This window comes from Oncorhynchus clarkii, chromosome 3, assembly GCF_045791955.1.
Source record: "Oncorhynchus clarkii lewisi isolate Uvic-CL-2024 chromosome 3, UVic_Ocla_1.0, whole genome shotgun sequence".
Classification (NCBI taxonomy): Eukaryota; Metazoa; Chordata; class Actinopteri; order Salmoniformes; family Salmonidae; genus Oncorhynchus; species Oncorhynchus clarkii.
Genome location: NC_092149.1, coordinates 7937247 through 7950349, shown reverse-complemented (window position 1 = coordinate 7950349; position 13103 = coordinate 7937247).

Below are 13103 nucleotides of genomic sequence, written 5' to 3'. Positions count from 1 at the left end.
GGGGATTACCATTCAGTGTGTAGTTCTGGTCTTGCTATAGCATAGTCCTTGGGGACTACCATTCAGTGTGTAGTTCTGGTCTTGCTATAGCATTGTCCTCGGGGATTACCATTCAGTGTGTAGTTCTGGTCTTGCTATAGCATAGTCCTCGGGGATTACCATTCAGTGTGTAGTGCTGGTCTTGCTATAGCATAGTCCTCGGGGACTACCATTCAGTGTGTAGTTCTGGTCTTGCTATAGCATAGTCCTTGGGGACTACCATTTAATGTGTAATGCTGGTCTTGCGACTTTGGGCTAATAAATATTCCAGATAATTTACTGATTATTTACTGGAATAACGAATGGATCAGATTTATTTGATTAATCTGGTTATCTTGTTCAAATGAATCTGAAAGGGGCACCATTAAGGGTTGCTTATAGAGAGACTTTTGAATGAACTCTATCAGTAGTTATCATTAATCGTTACAGTGTTAATCCTATCAACAATATAATCATTTTTACCATGTTCTCATTCTGAACAGTTGTCGAGTGTCTGGAACCTCAAGAACCCAATAGCTCGTAAAGTAACACAATGGCACAAATAATTAATTTAAGGTTTTATTTACTAGACTAAATCAGTTGGAAAATGAGGTAGTTAAAGATACAATATAAAAGCAGGGTATAAGGAGATACAACACAGTTATTGAGGTGAGAATCTCCACAGGTCAATATGAATGAACTTCCATACTCAAGTCAGGCAGTACAACAGAATATTCACAGGATTTTTGAGAATGACTTGATCTTAGTAATTGAAAGAGACAATGTGAAATGGGTTCACCAACACATTATTTCACAACCGTGACCTCATAGAGAGCTTCACCAACCAGGAATAGACAATGAACTAGGCAATCAGTTAGCATCCGAATGTGGACAATGCCGGGACAGTATTGATCATGGGCTCGTAAATTCGACCAGCCGTCTTACAATTACTCAATGACTTCCACCACGTCACACACAACGGCACTTTCTGAGGAATTTATGAATGCAATAGATCATGTACTTGAATGCCGATGTTGCCTGACCAAGTGGATTCCTCGAGGATGTGATGGAGAAAAAAAACGTCCATTGTCCTCTTCTCTTGACAGTAGTGATATGAGGCCAACAGGCCAAAAATAGCTCACAGCCAAAGGAGTGAGTCCCACTTCTCTCTCTCGCGCAGTCCTCCGTCCTCAGTCCCGGAAGGTAAAGTCTATTAGAGTTGTTTTCATTCTTTCTCTGATCCAGGTCGGGATGTATTGTGGAGTCAGTCCTCCGTCCTCAGCCCCGGAAGGTAAAGTCTATTAGAGTTGTTTTCATTCTTTCTCTGATCCAGGTCGGGATGTATTGTGAAGTCAGTCCTCCGTCCTCAGCCCCGGAAGGTAAAGTCTATTAGAGTTGTTTTCATTCTTTCTCTGATCCAGGTCGGGATGTATTGTGAAGTCAGTCCTCCGTCCTCAGCCCCGGAAGGTAAAGTCTATTAGAGTTGTTTTCATTCTTTCTCTGATCCAGGTCGGGATGTATTGTGAAGTCAGTCCTCCGTCCTCAGTCCCGGAAGGTAAAGTCTATTAGAGTTGTTTTCATTCTTTCTCTGATCCAGGTCGGGATGTATTGTGAAGTCAGTCCTCCGTCCTCAGCCCCGGAAGGTAAAGTCTATTAGAGTTGTTTTCATTCTTTCTCTGATCCAGGTCGGGATGTATTGTGAAGTCAGTCCTCCGTCCTCAGCCCCGGAAGGTAAAGTCTATTAGAGTTGTTTTCATTCTTTCTCTGATCCAGGTCGGGATGTATTGTGAAGTCAGTCCGTTGGTCTTGAATGAGAAACAGTGCGTTTCGCAGGATGCCCTCGGGGATGATTGCTTCCGTCTGAGTAGGATACTTTTTCATCGATCGGTATTTGGTTTCCAAGGAGATGGGATCATTCGTCCAATGGGCCGCACCTCGCAGAAACGTGGTCTTGTCATATGTTAGTAAGTCCTATAATTTATAGGGATACTCACAGAGTGCGTGCTTATGATAGGCATCATGGGACCGCCCTGTGTATTCTAAGGATTCAGCATATCCCTGTTCTCTGTGAAAAACCTCCTCATAAGTGCCCACAGCATGTTCCTACTGCACAAAACACAGTTCACCAATCTCTAGGATAACTGCATTATTCAAGATGGTGGGAGTATTGATAGGGGAGTTCTAGATGCAACATGCCATTGATTACTATGGCAAAATGATAACCATTGTCATGTATTTATTATACCACAGAGCCTGGCCCAGTTGCAACTTCTACTGGCAGATAAAAAATAATATGTTTTATTGTCACATACACCGGATAGGTGCAATGAATGTCTTGTTTTACAGGGTCAACCATAGTAGTAAGGCACCCCTGGACTAAATTCAGTTCAACTGCCTTGCTCAAGGTATTCGAACCAGAGACCTTTCAGTTACTGATGCAACGCTCTAACTGCTAGGCTACCTGCCGCCTTCATGGAGGCTGATCAGTCCCTTCACGTTTGTCATTTTTGTCTTCTACTTCGATGACACAGTCCCTGAGGTATCCTGAATTTGTAATATTCCCTCTAAACATAATAAGCAGTTAAACTACAGTTTTGAGATGTAGAAACTGATTGAAAACACAATAAGATATTGATGTCACAATCGACAACACCAGATTACATTCACAAGTTATGTTAGATACACAAGTCAGTGCATTGCTCCAGTTCATGTTGATAGACTAGCTCATACTGAGACTTTCTTTGTAGGAAAACTGTACATATTAATGATTTTTATTGTGTGTCCCTTTCGGGAAATTTGTCTTGCAAATTTGGAGTTGAAGCCATATCCAGACTGGATCTACAGTGATCTACAGTCAGTGGTGTAGAGAGGAGTAGGCAGGAGGCAGTCACAGGTTTAGAACTACTGAATTTATTTAAGGACCATAGATCAAAGCAGGACGAAACCCAAACGCTGTTGTGCTCAAAATATATCTTCATAAACAAAAAGGCACAGGGCGAACCCAAAGTGCAACATATAAAGTACTCAGGAAATAGTAGGAGAAATTCCTCTCAGTAAAACAAGTAACATTTACAATGACCCACAAAGACAAATGTCAGAGGGAGTATATATACAGTGATAGAGTGGGGATTGGAACCAGGTGTGTGTAATGATGACGAGACAAGTCCAGGGTTGATGAGTGAAGGATGTTTGCCAGCAGCAGGTTCGGCAGAAGCTAGAAGGCCAGCTACGCTGAATGCCTGAGCTGGACAGAAGGGGGAGCCAAAGCAAAGGCTGGTGTGACAGTACCCTCCCCCCGAGGCGCTGCTCCAGCAGCGGGGCACTGCTGACCTCGGGGACGACCCCGGAGACGCTGTGCGCGTCGGTCAGGACGACGCCTGTTGAAGTCCCGAATGAGAGAACGATCCAGGACGTAATGTGCCGGAACCCAGCATCGATCTTCGGGACCGTACCCCTCCCAGTCGACCAGGTACGGTAGCAGCTGGGTCCTTGGCTAGTGCTGGACCCCACGACGCACCTCCCCCTCCCTTGCACGTCGAGGGGGCCCCGGCATACTCCATCCGCAGCCTGTTGGAGGGGCCCCCTCGACGTGCAAGGGAGGGGGAGGTGCGTCGTGGGGTCCAGCACTAGCCAAGGACCCAGCTGCTACCGGCCTGAGGAGAGATACATGAAATGAGGGTGAGATACGGTAATTGATGGGGAGTAGTAATTTGTACGTCACCTCATTGACTCTCCTCAGGACTTTGAATGGGCCCACAAACCCATGGGCTCAGCTTTTGGCAGGGCAGGTAGAGGAGCAGGTCCTTGGTAGAAAGCCAGACCCTGTCACCGGGATGAAAGACCGGGGCCCCATTGCGGCCTGCGCCCTCTGCCTGAGGACGATACACTGGAGACGGGTGTGCGCGGTGTTCCATTCCTCCTCGGCACGCCTGAACCAATTGTCCACCGCAGGAGCCTCGATCTGACTCCAGTGCCAGGGTGCCTGGGCCGGGTGATAGCCTAGAACACACTGAAAGGGTGTGAGGTTAGTGGAAGAGTGACGGAGGGAAGGTACCTACCCAGTTCCTGATTTACCCTTTCCACCTACCCATTTGATTGGGGATGGTACCCAGAGGTGAGGCTGACCGTTTTGCCCATCTTAATTTTTTATTTTTATTGGCCAGTCTGAGATATGACTTTTTCTTTGCAACTCTGCCTCTTTGTTTCTGGCCATTTTGAGCCTGTAATCGAATTCACAAATGCCGATCCCACAGCTCGCGCAAACAGACGGATGGAATTCTATCTAACCAAAATAAAACAATGCACCAAAATCAAACTCAACATCCGCTGACTGCTCAATCGGGGTCCCTCAAGGATCAATTTGTATGTCCTGAAATCAAAATGCAGATGTATGCAGACGGCATGGTCTTCTATGTCTATGCCAAGACAAAGCAAAAGGCTGCTCGTAAACTTACAGCAGCAATGGATAAAATAGCTGACTGGTTGGACCACTCTTGTCTAACATTAAACATAACGAAAACTGTCCGCATGTATTTCTCCATCAGGAACAGTGAGACCCATCAGCCTGACATAACTGAGGTAATTCTCTCTCTCTTTTTCTCTTTCTTTCTTTCTCTCTCTCTCTCTCTCTCTCTCTCTCTCGGAGGACCTGAGCCCTAGGAAAATGCCTCAGGGCTACCTGGCCTGATGACTCCTTACTGTCCCCAGTCCACCTGGTCGTGCTGCTCCTCCAGTTTCAACTGTTCTGCCTGCGGCTATGGAATGCTGACTTGTTCACCGGATGTGCTACCTGTCCCAGACCTGCTGTTTTCAACTCTCTAGAGACTGCAGGAGCGGTAGTGATACTCTGAATGATCGGCTATGAAAAGCCAACTGACATTTACTCCTGAGGTGTTAATCTGTTGCACCCTCCACAACCCCTGTGATTACTATTACTTTACTTAATCTATGAACATTCGAACATCTAGGCCATGTTCTGTTATAATCTCCACCTGGCACAGCCAGAAGAGGACTGGCCACCCCTCATAGCCTGGTTCCTCTCTAGGTTTCTTCTTAGGTTTTGGCCTTTCTAGGGAGTTTTTCCTAGCCACCGTGCTTCTACACCTGCATTGCTTGCTGTTTGGGGTTTTAGGCTGGGTTTCTGTACAACACTTTGAGATATCAGCTGATGACATCAGGGCATTATAAATACATTTGATTTTGATTTAACTGTAAAGGGGCAGAGGATCAAGGAGGTGTCAAATTTTAAATACTTAGGAATAATTATTGACTGACCTTTCCTTCAAAAACCGAATAAAACAAGTATATGGAACACCAAAATGCAACATGGTGAATTTCAAATTTATCAGAAACTAAATGTCAACAGATGCTGCTAAACTGGACACGCTCTTAGTTATTTTTTATTTTATCCCATCTCTCACAAGCTAGTATCACAGCAATGAAACGACTTCAACAGCTCTATAATTTAACTTTGAAAGTACTGGACAAAAAATCATACACCTACCACCACTGCAATAACATTAAGAAATACAACCTACTGAGCTTTGGCAGCTTCTTATGCCTTGCCAACACTTCTCTGCTGTTTAATTAAGGTCACTCATGACCTTGCCCCACCACCTCTTAAGCAGTTAAGCAGCTTGTTACATATTACAAGGACAATATCAGGAGCTTCAACCAGAGGGGACTGCTCAACTCGGTTTAGGTCCACAAAATGTATCCAGATATCTTTTTCAGTCAGAGCGTCTAGATTATGAAACAACCTGTCAACCAGTGTGAGAGAGAGCAGTACCTTTGCTAGCTTCAAGGCAAAGAAGTGGCTGAAGGCCAGTCATATGAACATTAAGCCATTCCAACTCTTAAGATGTCACAACTGTAGGACCAAGGGACATTTAAACTCTGACGTAAAATTAGCAATCTATTGTCTACTGTATATTTTGATTATTATATCTATATATATGGATTATTATTTATATACAGTACCAGTCAAACGTTTGGACACACCTACTCATTCAAGTGATTTTTTTATTTCTATTTTTCCTTTTTTCTTTCTACATTGTAGAATAATGGTGAAGACATCACAACTATGAAATAACACATATAGTAAGCATGTAGTAAGCAAAAAGGTGTTAAACAAATCAAAATACATTTTATATTTGAGATTCTTCAAAAGTAGCCACTTTTGCCTTGATGACAGCTTTGCTCACTCTTGGCATTCTCTCAACCAGCGTCATGAGGTAGTCACCTGGAATGCATTTCAATTAACTGGTGTGCCTTGTTAAAAGTTCATTTGTGGAATTTCTTTCCTTCTTAATGAGTTTGAGCCAATCAGTTGTGTTGTGACAAGGTAGGGGTGGAATACAGAAGACAGCCCTTTTTGGGTGTCTATTTGAAGAATCTCAAATATAAAATCTATTTAGATTTTTTTGATTTGATTAACACTTCAAATCCATATGTGATTCCATATGTGTTATTTCATAGTTTTGATGTCTTCACTATTATTCTACTATGTAGAAAATAGTAAAAATAAAGAAAAACCCTTGAATGAGTAGGTGTGTCCAAACTTTTGACTGGTACAGTACCTATTTTCAACACCTAGCAAGTCCAACCCAGTTTACTATGGATGGAAATTAAGCTAACCCAAGGATAGTATTTTTCAGACCGGGCTAGTAGAAAATGTGCCAAACTGGCTCACTGGGGAGTGACATTTTATGTAGAATTTTATGTCTACTAGCCCGGCTGACCAGTGCCAAAAATATTAAAATTCCATCCAATCACAGTTTGTTGTGGTAATTGTGTGTCTTCTACTGTACAGAGGGTAGTGCGTACGGCCCAGCTATCTAGCTAAATCTGGTGCGATGGCAACAGCACATGGTCCCTGACAAAAAATAAATATACAGTATATATATATATATATATATATATATATATATATATATATATATATATATATATAACATTCCTAGTGCTTTTATGATTAAAAGCTAAGTCACCTTTCCTGATCCCTTATCTCATTGGTGTTTGAGGGCCCTGCTGCATTTGGAGCTGGCGATTGGACAGAGGCTCCACATGGGAAGCATTGGAACTCAATCTAGGAGGAGTAGGTGGGCTGGTTTGACATCAAGGAAATGCAGATCTTAAATAGTTACATGTGTAATAATTCCATGTGTCCTGTTACTGTCTAACAATTTGGAAATGTGAATGTTTGTTGGAAATATCTGTGTACTGTTTTATAGGTTTCAGGGATGCTTTTTTTAAACCTTTATTTAAGTAGGCAAGTCAGTTAAGAACAAACAAACAGCCTAGGAACAGTGGGTTAACTGCCTGTTCAGGGGCAGAATGACAGATCGGGGATATGAACTTGCAACCTTTCGGTTACTAGTCCAACGCTCTAACCACTAGGCTACCCTGTCGCCCCAAATAAATTAACAAGCAATCTTCCAAACAAGATTTCTGGAAAACCTGGGAATTTTACAAATTTACAACCCTAGTTAGTTATATAGTTGTTGTTTTTTACCTCCTTTTTCTGCCCAATTTCGTGACATCCAAATGTGATCCAAATACGATCGTGTCTCATTGCTGCAACTACCCAACAGGCTCAGGAGAGGTGAAAGTTGAGTCATGCTCCCTCTGAAACATGACCCACCAAACCACTCTTAATGCCCGCCTGCTTAACCCAGAAGCCAGATGCAGAAATGTGTCGGAGGACGAACTGATGACCGAAGTCAGCCTCTGTCTCTCGCTCTCTCTCTCTCTTGCTTCTCCTTCATTTGTGAATAAATTAATTTGTTGAAAACTGTTCAAGTATTGTCTTTCTCTCTCTTTGAGTCAACTACTCACCACATTTTATGCACTGTGGTGCTAGCTAGCTGTAGTTTATGCTTCTAGTACTAGATTCATTCTCTGATCCTTTGATTGGGTGGACAACATGTCAGTTCATACTTCAAGAGAAGTTTGGAGGATGTCCCCCGGAAGTTGTCATAATTACAGTGTAAGTCTATGGAAGGGGAGAGAACCAAGAGCCTTCTAGGTTTTGTATTGAAGTAAATGTACCCAGAAGAGGAAGGAAGCTAGCTGTCCTCCGATTACACAATGGTGCTACCGTACAGAGTGTTGTTGAGGCTACTGTAGACCATTGCAAAACAGTGTGTTTTAATCAATTATTTGGTGACGTGAATACGGTCCTCCCCTTCCTCCTCTGAGGAACCTCCACTGGGTATATTAAACTTGTGCTATTGATCCTACTTAAACTGTGTCAAGGGGTCATCTCTTGCGCAACTGAATATGGGGGAATGTGAGTTAGATTAAAGCCACAATCTGAAGTTTTACTGAGGAAGATGGTCCTGCCCTTCCTCCCCTGAAGAGCATTCACTGCTATAGACATACCATTCAAGCTTCTTCAGACTCCAAAACAATCTACCGAATGTTCTCAGCTTTTCTAATATCTGGTGGCCTAGCTGGTCGTGGCCTAACTGGTCGTGGCCTAGCTGGTCGTGGCCTAGCTGGTCGTGGCCTAGCTGGTCGTGGCCTAGCTGGTCTAGCGGTAATGCCGGTGTCAGCATAGGTTACAAATCTGGCCTTTACTGCCCTGTGACTCAGACTCTCTCTAGCATTCCCCACTGTCATTCCCTCTCGCTCTCTCTGTTTAATACATTCAGAAAATACATACAAATATACATTTAAGAAAATAGTAATAAAATAGAACCAGTCATGAATAATCATGTATTTGTCTGTTTGTTTTATTAGGGTTGATGTGCCTCGCCTCCTTCACTGTGGCTCTGATCTTTACCATGGGCTCAGGAAACTACTGTCTGGACATCTTCAACAGCTATGTAGGATCCCTGCCTCTACTCATCATAGTCTTCTTTGAGATCATCGCTGTGGTTTACATCTATGGGATAAACAAGTGAGGTCTACTCAATTTATGTGTTTTTTCCATCTATAAATGATCTCAATTCTGAACAAGCTCAATCTCAAGCACAGAGATAACAAAATAGTATCAAATCTTTGTTTTTCTTTCTTCAACTCATCTGAGAATGTTTCTTTGTTCTCAGGTTCAGTGATGACATGGAGTGGAGGACGGGGCGAAGGCCCAACATTTTCAGGCCATGTGCAGAGTGATCAGCCTTCTGATGCTGCTGATGGTCTTCCTGGCTTGCGTGGTTGTCCAGGCTGAAACTCAACCCACTTACGCTGCATGGAACCCTGACTATGTAAGAGACATCTTTTGTTGCATGTTGATGCATGTTGCAATGTTGCATCACTACAGGCTGAAGTAGGACAAGATACAGATAACAATACATTATGATATTACTTAATGTTTAATCCAGTCATTTTACATTTAATAAATGCGATCTATACAAACTTCACATATTTTTAGATGAACTGGGTAAAGAAACATCCTCTCCTTTCAATAGGTCCACTTCACCATGGCTGAGTTGCAGCCCTGACCCGCTGGGTGTCTGCTGTGTGATGCTGTCTGCTCTCCCCTGTGTCTCCATCCCTCTAGTGGCCCTCTACAGATTCACCCTCTTCCTGAAGAAACGTGTCATGGACAGAGGCAATCATAGCCACCTTTTAGAATGACACTTAAGTTCGGAGACATGTAGAACAACGAAGGAGAAGAATACTTAATCCATATCAGGCAGAAGTGTGTCTTCTGCAGTACCCAACTCCTCTGATACGCATGCGCACACACACACACACACACACACACACACACACACACACACACACACACACACACACACACACACACACACACACACACACACACACACACACACACACACACACACACACACACACACACACACACACACACACACACACACACACTCATTCCCGATAGGGTACTTAGTGGTGAATTAAGGGTCATAATTTTGACCTGCACTCTACAGTAAAACAACACTCACTATCATAATCTTTCTGTGAAATGATTTATTCCTTTCAGTTTTTAATTACCTTCTCGCTTTCAAAACATAATTACTTATTGCTACATGGTCAGAAGGCCAATGATATTGATCAAATTGATAGGTTCATTTTAAGGAAATAAACCTTATGTAATTGTTATGATTCAACAGTGTTTGAGCACAATTTTTAACTCCCACAGCTTCCTGCTTTTTGCATGGCATGTGTGGCTTGTTATTGGTGAGACTGATGCAAGAGGACCAGTAGGCAGCCAAGTTCATCACTGCACAATTATGTCCATGTGGAAAGACAGAGGCCGACTATATCTACTGTAAATAAAGAAAGACACAGAACGGAACTAAATACGGAAAACTCCTTACATCCTCTGTTTGATGTGCCAATATTTGTCATAAGGAAGATGTGTAATGTGTAATGATCATGCTGTTTAATCAGATTGTTGATATGTCACACCTGTCAGGTGGATGGATTATTTTGGTAAAGGAGAAATGCTCACAAAGAGGAATGTAAACACATTTGTGCACAAAATTTGAAAGAAATACGATTTTTGGGAGTATGGAACATTTCCAGGATCTTTTATTTCAGCTAATGAAATATGGGATAAAGACTTTTACATTTTCTGTTTATATTGTTGTTCCGTATAACTTACATACTGTAAAGAACTTTTGTGTTACTTGTTATGGTTTCATGTTATCACTGGTCTAGTTTTGTCAGAACTCAATTGGTCTCTTGTGTGCGCGTGTGCGTCTGTGTGTGGGTTTTTGTCTGTGTGTGCATGTGTCATACGAGTGACACGGTTATCCTTTCTGTGGTGCGGGGGGACAGAGATATTGTCCCCTCATTGTCACGTGCTTTGGAATACTCTGGCTGCTTTTGTTGTCCCTCGTTCTGCTTTTCTGGCACTTTCATACAATGGTGCATTTTTACACACTGATTCTATCAAGCCTTTCATACTACTATAGCTTGAATTCCAGCTCTCCGGAAAGAGGAGCATCTCCATGTAGGATACATGGCAAAAGACACCTCATCAAGGAGCACCAGCAAGGATTCACCCTAACATCAGAGCCAAGGTGATGTTGGGATTGTTTGAGAAATGTCTTGAGATGTGTCAATACTTTTTTTTTACATGTAGGATTGGAAATGTTGGCTTGGTTTTGCTCTGCAGTTTAGTGCAGCACATCGATGCACAGTGCTAGAAATGCTCAAATGTATTTGTTTTCAGGGCTTTAAGTTGTGTTTAAAATGTGTGATCCTGTCTTCCTGAGGTAGAGTATGTTATTGCCAGATTTGAGGTAAACAGAATGTGTACCCTGCTGCAGATGATTTGACCTGATGACCTATGGGAGCCATCTTATATGTAGGCCTCAGAATCTGAACTGCAAGTCATGTTCAATAACACTGAAATACTATTTGAATTAATTTCAGACGAGCAAAGCACAAACAACTTGTGAACAACATTTGCTGTGTGATGTACTTTCTGGTTGACAATATTTTGTCTGAGATACGTTTATCTGAGATGGTTTCTGAGATATAAAGGATAAGGTACAAGATGTGAAGACTGGTGACACTAAGATAATTAACATGAGGGTTTATGAATCAGAATCCATCCGGTGTCTGTCACTGAACATAATCTGATCTGGTCAAATGCAACCAGATACTGAGTTCAACAGATGAACATGTTAGACATGGTTGAGGCTTAATAAGATGCCCTTTAACTTCATGTCAACAAACCTTTCCTAAATCTGTCATTTAAATGTTGATGTGATGTTAAAAGGAATTGAACTTCTAAAGCAGGGGTGTCAAACTCATTCCATGGAGAGCCTAGAGTCTGCTGATTTTTTGGCTTTCCTTTCAATTAAGACCTAGACAACCAGATGAGGGGAGTTCCTTACTAATTAGTGACCTTATTTCCTCAATCAAGTACAAGGGAGGAGTGAAAACCTGCAGACACTCGGCCCTCCATGGAATGAGTTCGGCACGTGTTCTAAAGAATATGTTCAATGAGTTCCGGGTTTTCTATTACTAGTGAATGCCCTCAGGACTCTGAAATGCACCCACATACCTTTATTAAACAGACTATTGAGTTGAATAGACCTCTTCTTAATACTACTAGTTCTATTGAGTTGAGTAGACCCATTCTTAATACTACTAGTTCTATTGAGTTGAGTAGACCCATTCTTAATACTACTAGTTCTATTGAGTTGAGTAGACCCATTCTTAATACTACTAGTTCTATTGAGTTGAGTAGACCTCTTCTTAATACTACTAGTTCTATTGAGTTGAGTAGACCCATTCTTAATAATACCAGTTCTATTGAGTTGAGTAGACCCATTCTTAATACTACTAGTTCTATTGAGTTGAGTAGACCCATTCTTAATACTACTAGTTCTATTGAGTTGAGTAGACTACTAGACCCATTCCTAGTTCTATTGAGTTGAGTAGACCCATTCTTGAGTTGAGTATTCTTAATACTAGTTCTATTGAGTTGAGTAGACCCATTCTTAATAATACTAGTTCTATTGAGTTGAGTAGACCCATTCTTAATACTACTAGTTCTATTGAGTTGAGTAGACCCATTCTTAATACTACTAGTTCTATTGAGTTGAGTAGACCCATTCTTAATACTACTAGTTCTATTGAGTTAGACCCATTCTTAATACTACTAGTAGACCTCTTCTTAATACTACTAGTTCTATTGAGTTGAGTAGACCCATTCTTAATAATACTAGTTCTATTGAGTTGAGTAGACCCATTCTTAATAATACTTATTATATTGAGTTGAGTAGACCCATTCTTAATAATACTAGTTACAATCGGAAGTTTACATACACTTAGGTTGGAGTCATTAAAAGTCCACACATTTCTTATTAACAAACTATAATTTTCATGACAAGTAATTTTTCCAACAATTGTTTACAGACAGATTATTTCACTTATAATTCACTGTATCACAATTCGAATGGGTCACAAGTTTACATACACCAAGTTGACTGTGCCTTTAAACAGCTTGGACAATTCTAGAAAATGATGTCATGGCTTTAGAAGCTTCTGATAGGCTAATTGACATCATTTGAGTTAATTGGAGGTGTACCTGTGGAATTATTTCAAGGCCTACCTTCAAACTCAGTGCTTCTTTGCCTGACAACATGGTTAAATCAAAA